At 59.4% G+C, this 16,676-nt stretch overlaps 1 long non-coding RNA gene across 4 annotated transcripts; it reads left to right on the top strand.

The window, feature by feature from the left end:
* The first annotated feature begins 38 nt into the window (after positions 1–38).
* LOC311512131 lies at positions 39–16,342 on the top strand. 4 transcript variants are annotated; one of them, XR_014709400.1, is made up of 4 exons: positions 39–405; positions 8,787–8,978; positions 9,633–9,930; positions 15,751–16,342. It is a non-coding gene; the product is annotated as an uncharacterized lncRNA (long non-coding RNA). The 4 variants fall into 4 exon arrangements; XR_014709401.1 differs by lacking the exon at positions 39–405 and adding an exon at positions 5,343–5,728; XR_014709402.1 differs by lacking the exon at positions 39–405 and adding an exon at positions 5,344–5,728 and having other exon boundaries at positions 8,822–8,978.
* The last annotated feature ends 334 nt before the right edge of the window (positions 16,343–16,676 follow it).

The raw sequence follows: 16,676 nt of genomic DNA, 5'->3' as shown, positions 1-16,676 counted from the left end.
CAGTCATGGGGAGCCAAGGATTCCCCCTCCCCCTCTTTGTAACTGCAGCGTGGTGCATCTTGGGAGGAATAAATTATATTGCCAAGGGATAGGCAGAAATGGGGGGTGAGGTTGTTACATACACTTCCTAAAACACCCCCCGCCCCCCGTGTATTCTGTGCTGACCCCTTCCCCTGTCCTCAGCAACATTATTATACAAGAATCTCTAGCCAGCCTCTGGGAGGAAAAGCCAGCAGGCCTCATCACCTCCCATCCTCCCATCTGCGGCTGCGTGCTCTGACCACTAGACCCCACTCCCCTCCCAGAGCCAGGGAGAGAACCCAGGAGTCCTGGCTCCCAACCTACCCCTGCTCTAGCCACTAGATCCCACTCCTTTCCTGGACCCCCCCCCTCATTCTCCAGTGGGTGAGTTGGACCCCAGCATGTCTATCTTTTGTGGGGGGGGCTCTCTGCTCGCCCATTTGCTTCCATAAGGGGCGTCTCATATCCCCCCCCACTCTCCACCTTCATCTGGCCTTGGTGTCCCTCCCCATCTGGGGTGGATCAGCCCTGGCACAGAAGCAATAGGGATCTGCCCGCCATTTCTCCCCCCTCAAAAAGAGATCCCTCAGCATCAGAGATAGACCCCCCCCTCCTTAAAACTCTCCCCCCAGTTCAGTGTCTCCCTTTCCGGATCCCCCCGCCAAACCCAGCCCCGCAAAATCAGAGAGACCCCAAAGCTTTTTCCCCCCCAGCTCAGTGCCAATCTGGGGGGTCTCCCTCCATCGACCCCACAATTTATAGAGACCCTGATATCCTCTTTATGCACCTCAGTGCAATTCTGCGGGAATCTCCCTCCACCAACCCCTCCCCCATGATCAGAGAGACCCCCCATAACTCCCCACGCAGCTCAGTGCCAATCTGAGGGGTCCCCTCTGGATCCCCATGGTCAGAGCTGCCTGGTGCCCATCTGGGGGATATTCTCTTCCCCCAAAATTCAGAGAAACCCCCATAACCCCACAGCTCAGGACCAATCGGGGGGGGGTCTCCGATGGATCACCCCTCCACCCCGAGATTGGAGAGACCCCCATATCCCCGGCCACACAGCGCAGTGCCAATCTGGGGGGGGGTCCTCTGGCCCCCTTCCTCCACCGAACCAAGCCCCCCCCCCCTTACAAACCTCATCCACCTACCTGCTCCTAGCGCCGGTTGCGCCGCGCCGCGTACATGGGGGGGGGGACGCGGTGCGCGCCTGGGGGCGCCCCCCTCCCCACCCCATGGAGATGAACAAAGAAGCCAGGGAGGGGGGAGGCTGCCGTCGGTCCGTTTGTCTGTCTCCCCCCCCCTCACCGCGTCCGCTCCGGCTGTGCTGGGGGGCTGGGATCTCCCCACATCCAACCCGCCCCACCATCCGCCGGCTCCTCTGCGCGAACTTGACCAGCTCCGCCACCGCCGCTGCGCCCGGCTCCCCCACGGCCGCGGCGCCTCCGAGGGGCCCGGCTGGGGGAAGCCGGCGGTGGGGGGGCGCTGCAGGCTGCACCTGGGGGGAGGGGCCCCCTGAGCCCCGATCCCCCTCTCCCGGCTGTGTCTGCGCCTCCCCCCCCCCCGCAACAGGAGAGGAAAAGACAGGAGACGCTGCGTCTCCGTCCCCCCCCCCCCCCCACTGGCGGGCTGGGCTGGGCTGGGGAGCCTGGCGGGGGGGGGGAGTGCTGGGGGGGGGAGCGGGGGAATGTGGCAGGTTGCTGGTCGGAGCCTGGAGAAAGAGCGAAAGATGCAGAAATGGAGAGAGAAGGAGGGAGGGAGCTGGGGGGGGGGGGCGCTCCGGAGCTGCAGGGGGAGATGGGGGGTGGAGAGATGGGGTGTGGGGGGGGGGGATAGATCCTCTGTCCGGGGATGGATGGGTAGAGACCGGACTATCCAGGGGGAGGGATGGAGAGAGAGCTCCGGGTGTGGATGGACAGACAGAAATACACAGAAGGAAGGATGGAGGGAGAGACGTGGAGAGAGACAGGGACAGAGAGAGATGGAGAGAACGATACACACAGAGCTAGATAGATAGATAGATAGATAGATAGATAGATAGATAGATAGATAGATAGATAGATGGGGGTGTCTGGGGATAGATAGATTGATAGATGATGGGTGTCTGGGACAGACACATGGAAGGATGGGTAGAGGGATTTGGTGTATGGGGATAGATGGACAGACAGACGGACGGGGTGTATGGGGAGAGGGGGGGTGTCAGCTGCAGACCCCGAAGTGGCTGTTGAGCCACAGGGAGAGACAATCTCCAGCTGCGTCTCTGTCCTTCCCTGGTGCTGGCTGGCTGGCTGGCTGGCTGGCTGGGGGGAGTGCGATCCCTGCTACCCCCCCCCTTCAGCCACGCACCAGGCCCCCACAACCCCCACCTTCAACTCACCTGCCGGGACCCGAGCCCCATCTGCATCACCCAGCCAAGGAGAGCGCCCGCAGAGCAGCATGCTGGGAGATGCTCTTTGGGGGTGCTGGTGACATCATCGGCTGGGGGGGGGGCGCTGGGAGAGAGCCAAGGATTCTGGGCCCCGGAAGCAAAAAGCAACAGATTCCCCGCCCTGGAATTCAGGATTCCCTGAGTCGATGCCCATCCCGCAGGCCACCTACACCAGCCAGTCCCCTGCCTGGAGCTGGATCAGAGCCGGTGCCCCCCACAGGGGACAAGCCCCGTGCCTCATTCCCTGCCCCCCAGAGCCAGCCAGTCCCTGGCCTGGAGCTGGCACCCCCCCGCCCCCAGAAGGAAAAGGCCCTGTGCCCCATTCCCTGCCCCCCAGAGCCAGCCAATTCCAGCTACATAGAACTGTAGTTTAATCTCAGGGGTGTTTCTGGTCTCAGGTCTCCCCCGGCCTGCTATAGGCCCTGGGCCTGAGTCCCTGCGTGTTCACACTGGTACGACGGGGACGGGAATTGCTTCCCTGACCTCAGGGCTTCATCCCGCTGCAGAGAGAGAAGAAAATAATGTAGCATAAATGGGATTATCAGATGCTAATCGGGGGTAGAATTAATTAACAGGAGATAGAACGATAACGAGCAATCACTGTTGTCCCAGTCCTGGACTTCCCTTCACAGCTCTGCCAGCGGGTGCCCCTCACCCCCTCTCGCAGCCCCCTGCTAGCCCAGCCCTGGGTGAGGCATTCTTAGGGGGACATGTGTTTCCGGGGCTCAGGTCAGACGCACTGGGCCAGCATGACTACAGGTGGGGAGGGGAAAGGCACTGTCAAGGGGTGTGTGTGTGTGTGTTGAGGGCGTGTGTGTGTTGAAGGCTGTCGGTGTGTGTGTGTGTTGAGGGCGTGTGTGTGTTGAAGCCTGTCGGTGTGTGTGTGTGTTGAGGGCTGTCAGGGTGTGTGTTGGTGTGTGTGTGTGTTGAGGGCGTGTGTGTGTTGAAGGCTGTCGGGGGGTGTGTGTGTTGAGGGCTGTCAGGGTGTGTGTTGGTGTGTGTGTGTGTTGAGGGCGTGTGTGTGTTGAAGGCTGTCGGGGTGTATGTGTGTTGAGGGCTGACAGGATGTGTGTTGGTGTGTGTGTGTGAGGGCTGTTGGGGTGTGTGTGTGTGTGTTGAGGGCGTGTGTGTGTTGAGGGCTGTCGGTGTGTGTGTGTGTGTTGAGGGCTGTCAGGGTGTGTGTTGGTGTGTGTGTGTGTTGAGGGCGTGTGTGTGTTGAAGGCTGTCGGTGTGTGTGTGTGTGTTGAGGGCTGTCAGGGTGTGTGTTGGTGTGTGTGTGTGTTGAGGGCGTGTGTGTGTTGAAGGCTATCGGTGTGTGTGTGTGTGTTGAGGGCTGTCAGGGTGTGTGTTGGTGTGTGTGTGTGTTGAGGGCGTGTGTGTGTTGAAGGCTGTCGGGGTGTGTGTGTGTTGAGGGCTGTCAGGGTGTGTGTTGGTGTGTGTGTGTGTTGAGGGCGTGTGTGTGTTGAAGGCTGTCGGTGTGTGTGTGTGTGTTGAGGGCTGTCAGGGTGTGTGTTGGTGTGTGTGTGTGTTGAGGGCGTGTGTGTGTTGAAGGCTGTCGGGGTGTGTGTGTGTTGAGGGCTGTCAGGGTGTGTGTTGGTGTGTGTGTGTGTGAGGGCTGTTGGGGTGTGTGTTGGTGTGTGTGTGTTGAGGGCTGTCAGGGTGTGTGTTGGTGTGTGTGTGTGTGAGGGCTGTTGGGGGGTGTGTGTATGTGTGTTGAGGGCTGTCAGGATGTGTGTTGGTGTGTGTGTGTGAGGGCGTGTGTGTGTTGAAGGCTGTCGGGGTGTGTGTGTGTTGAGGGCTGTCAGGGTGTGTGTTGGTGTGTGTGTGTGTTGAGGGCTGTCGGGGTGTGTGTTGGTGTGTGTGTGTTGAGGGCTGTTGGGGGGACATTTTCAGGTCTCGGGTCTCTGTGTTCCCCTGTCGGGGTCGGTATTACATCCCCCCAAAAAAGAGAAACCTCTTTCTAGCACCTGATGCCCCCAAGGGCTTTGCAGAATGGACACACACAAATCCCTCACCCAGCAGGGAGAGGCAGCTGTCTCTGGGGTGGGGCACCGTCACTGTTTATAGAGGGACCCCCTCGTCCAGTGCTGAGATACAGCCCCCCCCCTCCTGGAGGGGCATGAGGACTGTTTATAATGGGGTCAGAAGGGAGGGATCGAGCAAAAGGAGGGGGTGATGAGGCCCAAGATGGGAAGGGTTGGAAGATAAAGAGGCACCAGCTCTGACCCAGGACAGGGTTGGGGAGTGGCTGGCTTGGGGAGTGGGGTTGAATTAATCTCTAGGGACCAGAACCCAGGATGAGGGGAGCATGAGAGAGAAAGTGGGAGGTGCTAGACCAAACATCCCAAGGATGGGGGGCTGAGTTCAGGTACCCGGGTAGAGTGAGGGAACCCCCAAACCTGGTGCCCCTCACTCCCGACCCGCAGCCCCCTGCTAGCCCAGCCCTGCCCCCTCCCACCCCACCGCTGCCGGTGCCCCTCACTCCCCACCCGCAGCCCCCTGCTAGCCCAGCCCTGCCCCCTCCCACCCCACCGCTGCCGGTGCCCCTCACTCCCCACCCGCAGCCCCCTGCTAGCCCAGCCCTGCCCCCTCCCACCCCACCGCTGCCGGTGCCCCTCACTCCCCACCCGCAGCCCTGGGCTCACCCCCCACCCCCGCCGCACCCGGCAGCCTCTGCCTTTGGCTGGAAGCCAAGGCAAAAAATTCCATCTCCCGCCCCCCTGGCTGCTGCAGCGGGGAGCGCTGGGAAGGGGCGGGGGGAGCGGGGGGGGGGGCGGCGCCAGGGCTTAGCTGCGGGGAGGGGGAGGGAGCGAACAATGGCAGGGAATTCCCCCCCCCTCCCCAGCTCCGATCCGGCCCCAGGGCGGGGACTGGCTGGCTGCGGCGGGGGAAATGGGGCCTTTCCCCGCTAGGGGGCGCTGGCTCCGATCCGGGGCCGGGGCAGGGGGCTGGCTGGGGGGCTCCGAGCCCCTTTGGCTCAGCAGTTCGATGGCCCTGGGGGTGAATGGAGTTTGCTGCGTCTCAGCCCCCTCCCGGCCCCGTCCAGACCCTTCACTGGCAGCCCCAGCAAAGAGGCCGACGGAGGGGTGGGCCGCGGGGACCCAGTCCCGTCCCCCTCTGTCCCGGGGCAGGAGGGCCCGGGGGGCGGGGATCCACCTTCTGCTGCCCTGGGGGATCCTCAGGGTAGTTGGGACCGGGGCTCTTTGTACCCCAGCAGGACCCCTCGATCGCAGGGGGAGCTGGGGGGGAGCATAACCGGTGGCAGCTGGCACAAGCAGGGTGAGTCTGGGGGCACAGGGTGTGTCTGGAGATAGATAGAGGGAGTGTGTGAGGATTGATAGATAGATAGAGGGGGTGTGGGGATAGATAGAGGGGTAAATGGGGATGGATAGATAGAGGGGGGATAGATAGAGGGGGTGTGTGAGGATTGATAGATAGATAGAGGGGGTGTGGGGGGATTGATGATAGATAGAGGGGGTGTATGGGGATAGATAGATAGAGGGTGTGGGGGGATAGATAGAGGGGGTGTGTGGGGATAGATAGAGGGGTGTGTGGGGATAGAGAGATAGAGGGTGTGGGGGGATAGATAAATGGGGGTGTGTAGGGATAGATAGATGGGGGGTGGATGGGGATAGATAGAGGGGGGATAGATAGAGGGGTGTGTGGGGATAGATCAATAGACGGGGGGGTGGGGATAGACAGAGGGGGGTGTGGGGTTAGATAGAGGGAGATAAATAGAGGGGGGTGTGGGGATAGATGGGGAGGGGGTGTGGATAGATAGATAGATAGAGGGGAGGTGTGGAGATAGATAGATAGAGAGGGTGTGTGGGGAGGGAAGGAGGGAGGGACCGAGATGTCTCTGGCGGGGGATGGCTGGAGGGCTAGGTGGGTGGGGAGGCCGGGATGGGCGGAGGGAGGGGTGGGGTAGCTGGAAGGGTATCTAGGGCTGGAGAGGTGGATGGGGATGGAAAGGTGGATGGGGCTGAGGGGCTGGGAGAACAGGGGACAGGCTAGGGGGCGGGAGGGGGACAGGGGACAGGCTGGGGGCGGGGGGGACAGGCTGGGCTGAGGGACGGGGGGTGGGCTGGGGGCGGGTTGTACGGGGGCCAGGCGGGGGGCAAGGGGATGGGGGCGGGGGACAGGCTGGGGGCGGGGGGAGAGGGGAGAAGGGCCAGCTGGGCGGGGGGGCAGGGGGCTGGGGGAGAGAGGAGAAGGGCCAGCTGGAGGGGGGCAGGGGGTGGAGCTAGGGGACAGGGCAGAGGGGCCAGGCTGGGTTGGGACGTCCCGGCAGCGTCTAGCGGGGGATGTTTAGGAAGCCCCTCCCCTGCCCTGCCCTGCCCCCTCGCTCCCCAGACAATGGGGAAATCCCCCCTGGGTTGACTGGTAGCCAATCGGATGGCAGGATCCCGGGATGCCCGGAGCTCACCTTCCCTCCCCCGCCCCCCGGGCCAGGGGGCGCTCACCGCAGGGGGGGAGCAGGTCACCACCTGGATGGGAGACTAAGGCCTAGGGGCCGCCTGGGGGCAGGGAGCAGGGTCAGTAGGGGGCGCTGGGCAGGGTGGGGGGTTAGTAGGGGAGGGATAGCTCAGTGATTTGAGCATTGGCCTGCTAAACGGAGGGTTGTGAGTTCAATCCTTGAGGGGGCCATTTAGGGATCTGGGGCAAAAATTGGGGATTGGTCCTGCTCTGAGCGGGGGAGATCTGGGCTGTCATTTCTCTGTCTCTCGTCATATCCCCCACCGCGACACGCCCCCCACTTAGTAGCTGCCTCCTGGCCAGAAACCCACCCTCCCCCCTGCCCGGAGCGGGGCCGGGGATGTTGGCGTCACAGAATTTATGCTGCCGGCACATGGACGCCGGGGTCGTGCAAGGACATTTAATGCCTTGGTTTCTCGTCAACCGCCCTCGCGCGAAATCCTGGATTCCTCCCCACTCCCAAAGCTGGGTATGGAACCCAGGAGTCCTGGCTCCCAGCTTCCCCTCCCCTGCTCTAACCACTGGACCCCACTCTCCTCCCCTCCCAGAGCTGGGTATGGAACCCAGGAGTCCTGGCTCCCAGCCCCCCTTGGTATAAGGGATTCGCACCAATCTCTCCCCTCTGTGTGTTCCCGATAAGCCACCACACATCTGAATGTGTGTGTGTGTGTGTGGGTGGGTGGGTGATATTAGAAGCAGGAGTGTGCGTGTGTGTGTCTGCTGCCCCCTACTGGGTGTGACATGTCTTGTGCGTGTGTGCGTGCTACCCCCTGCTGTAGGGAACGAGTTCTGCTCTGTGTGTGAGAGAGAGTCTGAAATAGATCATGTGTCCATGGTTGTATCTCTGGGGCATTGTGTTTGCCTGCCTGTGATTGTGTTGTTCTGTTCTCGCTTTCTCTTTCTCTCTCACACAAACACACATACACACACACCTCTGGCATGCGGAACCCCTCTATACACACCTGCAGAGTGAAAGCTACCATCTTTGTGGTGGGCCCTGTTTATACAGGAACCCCTCACCCGGTGCTGAGATGCAGCCACCTCTGGGGTGGGGCACAGAGCCTGTTTATACAAGGAAACTTCACCCTGCGTGGAGATGCAAACACCTCTTGGGTGGGGTGCGGGGGCTGGTTATACAGGGACCCCTCCCTACCCCAGCTGCCCCCTCCTGCACTGACCAGCCCCGCCTGGCAGGCAAAGGTCAGAGGGTTGCTAGGGTGCTCTAATCAAAGACAGGCCCCACACAGCCTGGGGGTCACTATTATTCCCTCGCTGCGGAGAGCAGCTGGGAGAATCACGGAGCTGGAGGGATGGGGGGCTGGGACAGCAGGGGGCTGTGGGTTGGGATTGAGGGGCACTGACAAAGCTTCAGGGAGCCCAGGGCTGGGTTGCAGGGGGCTGCGGGTTGGGAGTGAGGGGCACTGGCAGAGTTGGGGTGGGGGAGCCCAGGGCTGGACTAGCTGGGAGCTGCGGGTTGGGAGGAGTAAGGGTCACTGGCAGAGCTGAAGAGGTGGGAGTCCAGGGCTGGGCTAGCAGGGGCTGCGGTTCAGGAGTGAGGGGCACCGGCAGAGCTGTGGGGGAGCCCAGGGCTGGGCTAGCAGGGGGCTGCGGGATGGGAGGCAGGAGGCTAGTGCAGCGCCCAGTGTGGGGGGTCCTGGCCCACAGGCTGGGCTCCCTGGCTGTGCCCTACGACAGTGGCTCTCAGCCTTTCCAGACGGCCTTACAAGGAGTCTGACTTGTCTTGTGTACCCCCAAGTTTCATGTCACTCAAAAACGCACAAAATCAGACATAATAATGCAAAAGTGTCTCACACACACAATTACTGGACAATTGCTGACTTTGTTGTCTCCTTCACTGCAGCGCCCAGGGGCTGACGTTTCCCCTTTGTCCAGCAGGTGGTGCTGGCACCCAACGCAGCCCCCAGCCTCCAACCCGACGCTCGTTCAGTGACATGAGCTGTTAGGGTCTCAGCCCCGGTCCTACTGGTCAGAACCAGTCTGGGATCCTGGCTCCCATCCAGCACCAGGGCGGGGGACTGGCTGGCTCAGGGAGGTGAGGCATGGGGCAAGGGGCCCGCGATGGGGGGGATGTCAATGGGTGTATGTTGGCGGGGTGTGGGCGTGTTGGGGGGGCTGTGGGTGTGTCTCGTTCAGCCCCCTCCCCCCCGCCCATGGCTGAGCTCAGTTGGGTGTCTCCCCGTCTCCCACCCCATCACCTCCTCCACCCTTCTATCCATTCCCTCAGTGCCCTCCGCCCCTTCCCTGCCCTGCTGCCCCAGCCCTGTGCCAGGGCCCAGAGCCTGTGAGCTAGACTGGGTGGGATGGAAACTGACCAGCGACATGGCTGATAAGCGCTAATTAGAGCAGGGGAGCGGGCTCAGCCACACAGCTCCCCACAGGTCCTGTGGGAAATCCCCAAAGCCTTGAATGCATGGAGACGGCTCGCCTGGCTCTGAGATGCAGCTACCTCTGGGGTAGGGCATGGGGGCTGTTTATACAGGAACCCCTCACCCAACAGTGAGTTGTGGCCCCTTTGGGGTGGCTCCTAGCGGGGTAGGGTCCTGTGCCCTATTCCTCTCCCCCCAAGACAGCCAGTCCCGCACTTAGGGCCGGATGGGAGCTGGCGCTCCGTAGAGGGGAAAGATCTGAGGCCCATTCCCCAACCCCCCGGAATCCAGGCAGTGATGGATGATCATTTTTCCACCAGGTTCCTGCTTTCCCGGAAATCCGCCCTGGCCAGACATCTGTAAATCGCTTCCAGAGCCCAGCTGTGCAGAGCAGTAGGGGTGGGCTGGGAGGGACCCTGATCCCCCCGTCACTAGCCTCGTCTCGCCTCTAATCTGTCCGCCCTGGCCCAGCCTGGGCGCTGAGTAACCGGCGTGAATAATACCGAACTCATCTGCTGCTGGCACAGGGCTCGGCCTGGAGCTGGTGACCCAGGGCAGGGAAGGGACAAACGGGGGAATTTCTACACTGCAAACTTCAGGCCACCGCTCACTTAAGAGGTGCAGTGTATGGGGCGGGGAGCCCGGGTTCTCCCCGGCGCTCCACTGCTTCCCGGCCTCCCTGCCGGGCCCCCTGGCCTCTGCGCTGCGGGGCTCCCGGAAAGGGTGGGGAGCGGGGAGCCTGGGCGGCCGCCGGGATCTAGCGGGAGCCCCACAGCCACCCGGGGAGGAAAACCCGAATGGTGAGCTGGGCACCGGGTTCACCACAGGAGCCTACTAGCCTTTCTTGTCAGTTTCAGGGCCCCCCCAGCTGCGAAATTGACAAGAAGGACAGCCACCCTCTGATGTAAGGAAGGCAGGGTGACGGTGTCGCCCTAACCAGACCCACATAAGCCCTGCGCCTCCGTGGAGCTGGGGTTGTTAAGTCAGGGTGGGGGGCGCTTACACCGGCAGCAGCCAGGCTGTAGCGTGGACAGTGACGGCGGTAGATCGATGCACGCCGCTGGGCTGGGGTCTTAAAGGACCCGCTGCTAACTGGAAGGAGCAGGGAGCCTTTGGAGCAGGATCAGCACTGTTTAGTAGCGTGGGGCTGGAGCAGGCAGTTAGCTCGAGCACTGCCCCGGTGGTAGCCCCTCGATCACCCCATGTGCCAGCAGAGAGACTGGCTGTAAAATTCACAAGCTGCGCACAGAGATGCCAGCCAGGATGCCACAGCGTGGCACTAGGGGGCACTCTGCTCTGGAGAGCGGGGTGGGAGGGCTCTCCCCTGGCAGTCAGGGCTGGCCCCAATGCCCCAGGGTGGCACTACGGGGCGCTGCGCTGAGGGAGCAGAGCCTGGGGCTCTCCCCTGGCAGTCAGGACTGTCCCGATGCCCCAGGGCAGTGCTAGGGGGCGCTGTGCTGCAGGGGGCAGGGTGGGGGGCTCTCCCCTGGCAGTCAGGACTGTCCCGATGCCCCAGGGCGGCCCTAGGGGGCGCTGTGCTGCACGGGGTGGGGACAGGCCTCTCCCCTGGCAGGCAGGGCAGGCCCTCATGCCCAGAACGGCAGTAGGGGGCGCTGTGCTGTGCTGGGGGCTGGGGTGGGGGGAGGGTAGCCAGCTGGTTGCTCCTACCTGGATATAGTCCACCGAGTTGCCCAGCGCCCTGAAGGCCGTGTACATCACCTCCCGCTTCCCGCCCCATCGCTGCATGATGCAGACGCATCGCCTGGAGCGGATCAACTCCTCCACCGCCAGCTGGCCCGGGTCCACCATCTCCACCTCGGTGTAGGGCCCAGGCTCCTCCCCTCCTGCCCCCTGGGAGCCGCCGCCCCCCTCCTCGCCCTCCCGCGGGGGCAGCCGGTGGTAGTTGTTCTCCCAGACGTAGGTGCCCACGTCCTCGCCGGCGAAGACCTCCTGGAACATGTCCATCATGTAGCGGTCGTCGGGGCTGTTGCCGTCGATCACCATGAGGATCTGCAGCTTCTCTGGGGGGTACAGGGTGGCCCGCACCGACTCCAGGCACTGCCGGAGATAGGAGGGGTCTTCTTGGTAGGCCGAGATGGTCAACGCCACCGTCTTGGTGTAGCTACAGGCCAACGACTCCCTCCTCATCCGCCGGTGCTCCAGAGAGGCGAAGAAGCTCTGGATGACCAGGTGGGCGGCGAGGAAGACTCCATAGAGGCCGAAGGCCATGATCCGATACTGGTCGGCCACCAGCTGGATCCCAGCGACGTAAGCCCATGTCAGGACCCCCAAGATGAGCAGGGCAAAGGCGACAGTGAGGATGCGGTGGAGATGAGATATTTAGGTGCTTTTCTGGGGTCCATCTCTGCAAGGGATGGGCACGGGGTGAGATGCGGTTGGGTGGGTGTGGACTTGACCCCCCCAGGTCTCAGCAATAGTGGGGATTCACCGCCTGGGGCTGCCCAAATTGACAGGAGCTCTGGGGTAGGGCCACAAAGATGATTAAACCGGGCTGGGAAGGAGGCGTTGTTGGGATGACGGCAACTGGCACCTGAAAAGGTCCGTTTGAATAAATAAATGACCCACACAGATCACGACACTCCTCCTGTCACCACCAGGGAGGGAACCCCGGAGTCCTGGCTTCTGGCCCCGTCTGCTGTGACCCACCAGAGTTGATTCCTCTCCAAGAGCTGAGGATAGAACCCAGGAGACCTGGGTCCCAATCCGCCCCCTCTAATCACTGGACCGCACTGCCCTTACTTGGTGCTGGGCTCACTCTCCCTGCTGGTGTTGCAGCTGCTGCCAGTTTTGGTTCCCTTACTGTGGCTGGGGGAGTTTTGAACAGTGGTCTGGGGATGACGCACACCCTGTGTCTACGTCAAGCTTGGTGGTTTCTCCCCAACTTTTGGTTCATGTCTTTTTTGTCCACCCAGTTTAGCCCCTCCCCATCTGTCTTTCTTTCTTTTTCCTTGTTTCTGTCTTTATTTCTTTCTTTGTTTCTTTTCTGGGGACTGACTGGCTAAGCAGTAGTTCTGCAGAAAAGGACCTGGACCTCACACTGGCTATGAGTCAGCAGGGTGCCCTCGTTGCCAAGAAGGCCAACGGCATCTTGGGCTGTATTAGTAGGAACATTGCCAGCAGATCGAGGGAAGTGATTATTCCCCTCTATTCAGCACTGGTGAGGCCATATGTGGAGTTTTGCATCTCGTTTTGGTCCCCCCACTACAGAAGGGATGTGGACAAACTGGAGAGAGTCCAGCGGAGAGCAATGAAAACGATCAGGGGGCTGGGGCAAATGATTTACGAGGAGAGGCTGCAGGAACTGGGGTTATTTAGCCCTGGTCAACACGACAAGTTTAGATCGGATTTAGCAGCGTTCGATCGGTTTAGCCCTGCACCCATCCACACTACGAAGCCATTTTTTCCGACTTTAAGGGCTCTTAAAACCGGTTTCTGTACTCCTCCCCGACGAGTGGATTAGCGTGGAAATCGACCTTGCTGGATCCAATTTGGGGTAGTGTGGATGCAATTCAACGGTATTGACCTCCGGGAGCTATCCCAGAGTGCTCCATTGTGACCGCTCTGGACAGCACTCTCAACTCAGGTGCACTGGCCAGGTAGACAGGAAAAGCCCCGCGAACTTTTGAATTTCATTTCCTGGTTGGCCAGCGTGGCGAGATGCAGGTGAGTGCAGATCTCACCAGCAGAGGTGACCATGCAGTCCCAGAATCGCAAAAGAACTCCAGCATGGACCGAATGGGAGATACTGGATCTAATCACTGTATGGGGAGACGAATCCATGCTATCAGAACTCAGTTCCAAAAGACGAAATGCCAAAATATTTGAAAAAATCTCCAAGGGCATGAAGGACAGAGGCCATCACAGGGACCCGAAGCAGTGCCGCGTGAAAGTTAAGGAGCTCAGGCAAGCCTACCAAAGAACCAGAGAGGCAAATGGCCGCTCCGGGTCAGAGCCCCAGACATGCCGCTTCTATGATGAGCTGCATGCCATTCTAGGGGGTGCCCCTACCACAACCCCAGCCCTGTGCTTGGACTCCCTCAATGGGCTCTCATGCAACAGGCATGCGGATTTTGGAGACGAGGAAGATGATGATGAGGAGGAGGTTGACGCACAGCAAGCAAGCGGAGAAACCATTTTCCCCAACAGCCAGGAACTGTTTCTCACCCTGGATCTGGTACCCTCCCAACCCACCCGAGGCGGGCTCCCGGACCTAGAAGTCAGAGAAGGGACCTCTGATGAGTGTACCTTTGAAAATGTAACCCTTCTGCCTGTCAGAGTTGGCAGCAACAAGGGCCGGGTTCAGGATCTAGGGGTTCCCTTCCAATAACACAATGCAAACCGGCTCGAGCCCCCACCCAGTGACCTGGGACAAATCTATACCAACCCCGCTGGGCGCCTCCAAGAGGCAATACTTCCCCTCTCGCAAGCACATAGTCTGAGTGTAGCAAAAAAGCTTTTTAATATCAGAGAGAAACAATGTGGCATTATGTTGGGGAAACACCACCAACAGGATTCATAACACAACCCGTGAGCAAAAAAACCCACCCCAGGCAAATTGGGGCATACCCTTTTCCCTTTGGTTCTTGAGTCCAGCAACCCCAAATCACCCAAAGTCCCAAAAGTCCAATGACCCAAAAGTCTCTGTCCCTGGTCAGGGCAGCCCCAGAGTTCAAAAGTTTATCTGCAGAGTTTTACCTCCCAACCTGGGTGGAGAATGGGGGGGGGGATGTTAAGGGGCACCTTTATGCGGTCCAAATCTGATGGCCCCCACCTCTCCATGGGGCACCGCTCTGCCAGCCGCCCCGTGAGCCACTCTGCTCGCTGTCCCGCAAACTGCTCTGCTCCACCAGCCGCTCCGCTCGCCGTCCCGCAAACTGCTCCACCATCTCTCTTCAGGCTCCCCCACTACTTAACACAACGCTCAGTGATTTCAGCTCTGTGTAAGTTCAGCTCTTTGGTGATTTCAGCTTGTAGGAGGGGAGCCTCAGGGCTGGTGCACCGTTAGCCCAAAGGGAATTCAGCTCAGCAGCCTGTAACTAGACTCCTAAGGGAATCAAAATTAGCTCTGATATTCCACAGTGCAGAGAGGAGGAAGTACAATTAACATGTAAGACCCTCACCAGGGGGCTTATACCACCAAGTATTAATACCTGTTCCCAACCTCTCTCCATTCACACAGTTTTGGAACCCATGACCCTTGCCTAGCGAGTGCTACTTAGTTGATGGTGAGCCCCTACATCATAACAAAAGGCCAAGTATAGTTCCACTGTCCTTGATTCCCATAACCAGGGTAATAACAATTTATTCTTCCTGCCCCAATGACAGAGGCACTGGGGATCCCATAGCAGCCAAAGTGACCATTTGGGCAGCTATGGCCTCATACTAGGCGGGGTGGGTGTGCCTATGCAAATGAGATCAGCCCCTGAAGTTCTTTTCCACAACTTGCCGCACCTCACCACCAGATGTCAGGGTGGAGCTCATCCTGGCTCTGCTTACGTAAATATAATACACGGTTTAAAAGCAAGCATGTTTAATGATTAATTTACCTGAAGACTTGGGATGTATTCAAGGCCAGTACAGCTACTGGAAAAGTCTGTTAACATGTCTGGGGATGGAGAGGAAATCCTCCAGGGACATCTCCATGAAGCTCTTCTGGATGCACTCCCAACGCCTTTGCAAAGGTTTCTGGGGAGGGCAGCCTTATTGCGTCCTCCATGACAGGACACTTTACCACGGCAGGCCAGCAGCACGTTGTCTGGAATCATTGCATAACAAAGCATGGCAGCGTATGGTCCCGGTGTTTGCTGGCATTCAAGCAACATCCATTCTTTATCTCTTTGTGTTGTCCTCAGGAGAGTGATATCATCCATGGTCACCTGGTTGAAATAGGGGAATTTTATTAAGGGGACATTCAGCCCGTTCCTGCTGGGCTGTTTGCCTGTGGCTGAACAGAAACCATCCCTGCTGTTAGCCATGCGGTGAGGGGAGGGGTGAAGTGATCATCCAAGAGAATTGGATGTGTGTGTATGGGGTGGTGGTTAGTTGGGTTTGTGCTGCACGTTAACCCCAAAACCGCAGCCCCTCCTTTTAAAGGGCCAACCCAAGAGGTGCTTGGTATGGGAAAGGAGGGCGCTGCTGTTTGAAACCATTCCCACATGTTAGGAAGGTTAAAGAAGCCAAAAGACTGTGGCTTACCATGTCTGCCTGTAAGCCGAATTCTGTTGCCTGCCGGCCCTGCGTGTGTGATCTCTCACATCATACCGGCAGGCCCTCAATATAAGAGGCAAAATGCGACCTTGTAAAGAAAGCACACGTGCTATGTAATGTTAGCAGCTTGGTTCACGGTGAAAGAGTCTACCCATTGTTCTCTAAAATGTCTCTTTTTAAAGACTAATCTCCCTTTTTTCCCACCCGCAGCTGCAAATATTTCATCGCTCCACGTATCATCTCCATGCCAGAGGCTATCAAAGATTAGAAGCCGAAAAAAGTGCACTTGCGATGAAATGTTCTCTGAGCTCATGCAGGCCTCCCATGCTGAAAGAGCCCAGCAGAATGCATGGAGGGAGACAATGTCAGAGTTCAGGAAAGCACAAAATGAACGCGAGGACAGGAGGGATGAGCGAGACGAGAGGTGGCGTCAGCATGACAAAAGAAGGCAGGATGCAATGCTGAGGCTGCTGGAGGATCAAACCAGTATGCTCCAGCGTATGGTGGAGCTGCAGGAAAGGCAGCAGGAGCACAGACAGCCACTGCAGCCCCTGTGTAACCAACTGCCCTCCTCCCCAACTTCCATAGCCTCCTCACCCAGATGCTCAAGAACGCAGTGGGGGGGCCTCTGGGCACCCAACCACTCCACCCCAGAGGACTTCCCAAGCAACAGAAAGCTGGCAGTCAATAAGTTTTAGAGTGCAGTGTGGCCTTGTCCTTCCCTCCTCCCCTCCTCCTCCTCCCTTCTTGGGCTACCTTGGCAGTTCTCCCCCCATTTGTGTGACAAATTAATAAAGAATGCATGGATTTGAAACAACAATGACTTTATTGCCTCTGCAAGCGGTGATCAAAGGGGGGAGGGGAAGGCGGTTGGCTTACAAGGAAGTAGAGTGAACCAAGGGGCGTGGGTTTTCATCAAGAAACAAACAGAACTGTCACACCATAGCCTGGCCAGTCATGAAACTGGTTTTGAAAGCTTCTCTGATGCGCAACGTGCCCTGCTGTGCTCTTCTAACCACCCTGGTGTCTGGCTGCGCGTAACCAGCAGCCAGGCGATTTGCCTCAACCTCCCACCCCGCCATAAACATCTCCCCCTTACTCTCACAGATATTGTGGAGCACACAGCAAGCAGTAAT

This window comes from Lepidochelys olivacea, assembly GCF_965140295.1.
Source record: "Lepidochelys olivacea isolate rLepOli2 genome assembly, chromosome: 24".
Taxonomy (NCBI): Eukaryota; Metazoa; Chordata; order Testudines; family Cheloniidae; genus Lepidochelys; species Lepidochelys olivacea.
Note: the sequence above shows the minus strand (reverse complement) of the source record. Positions and strands in the feature narration are given on the sequence as shown.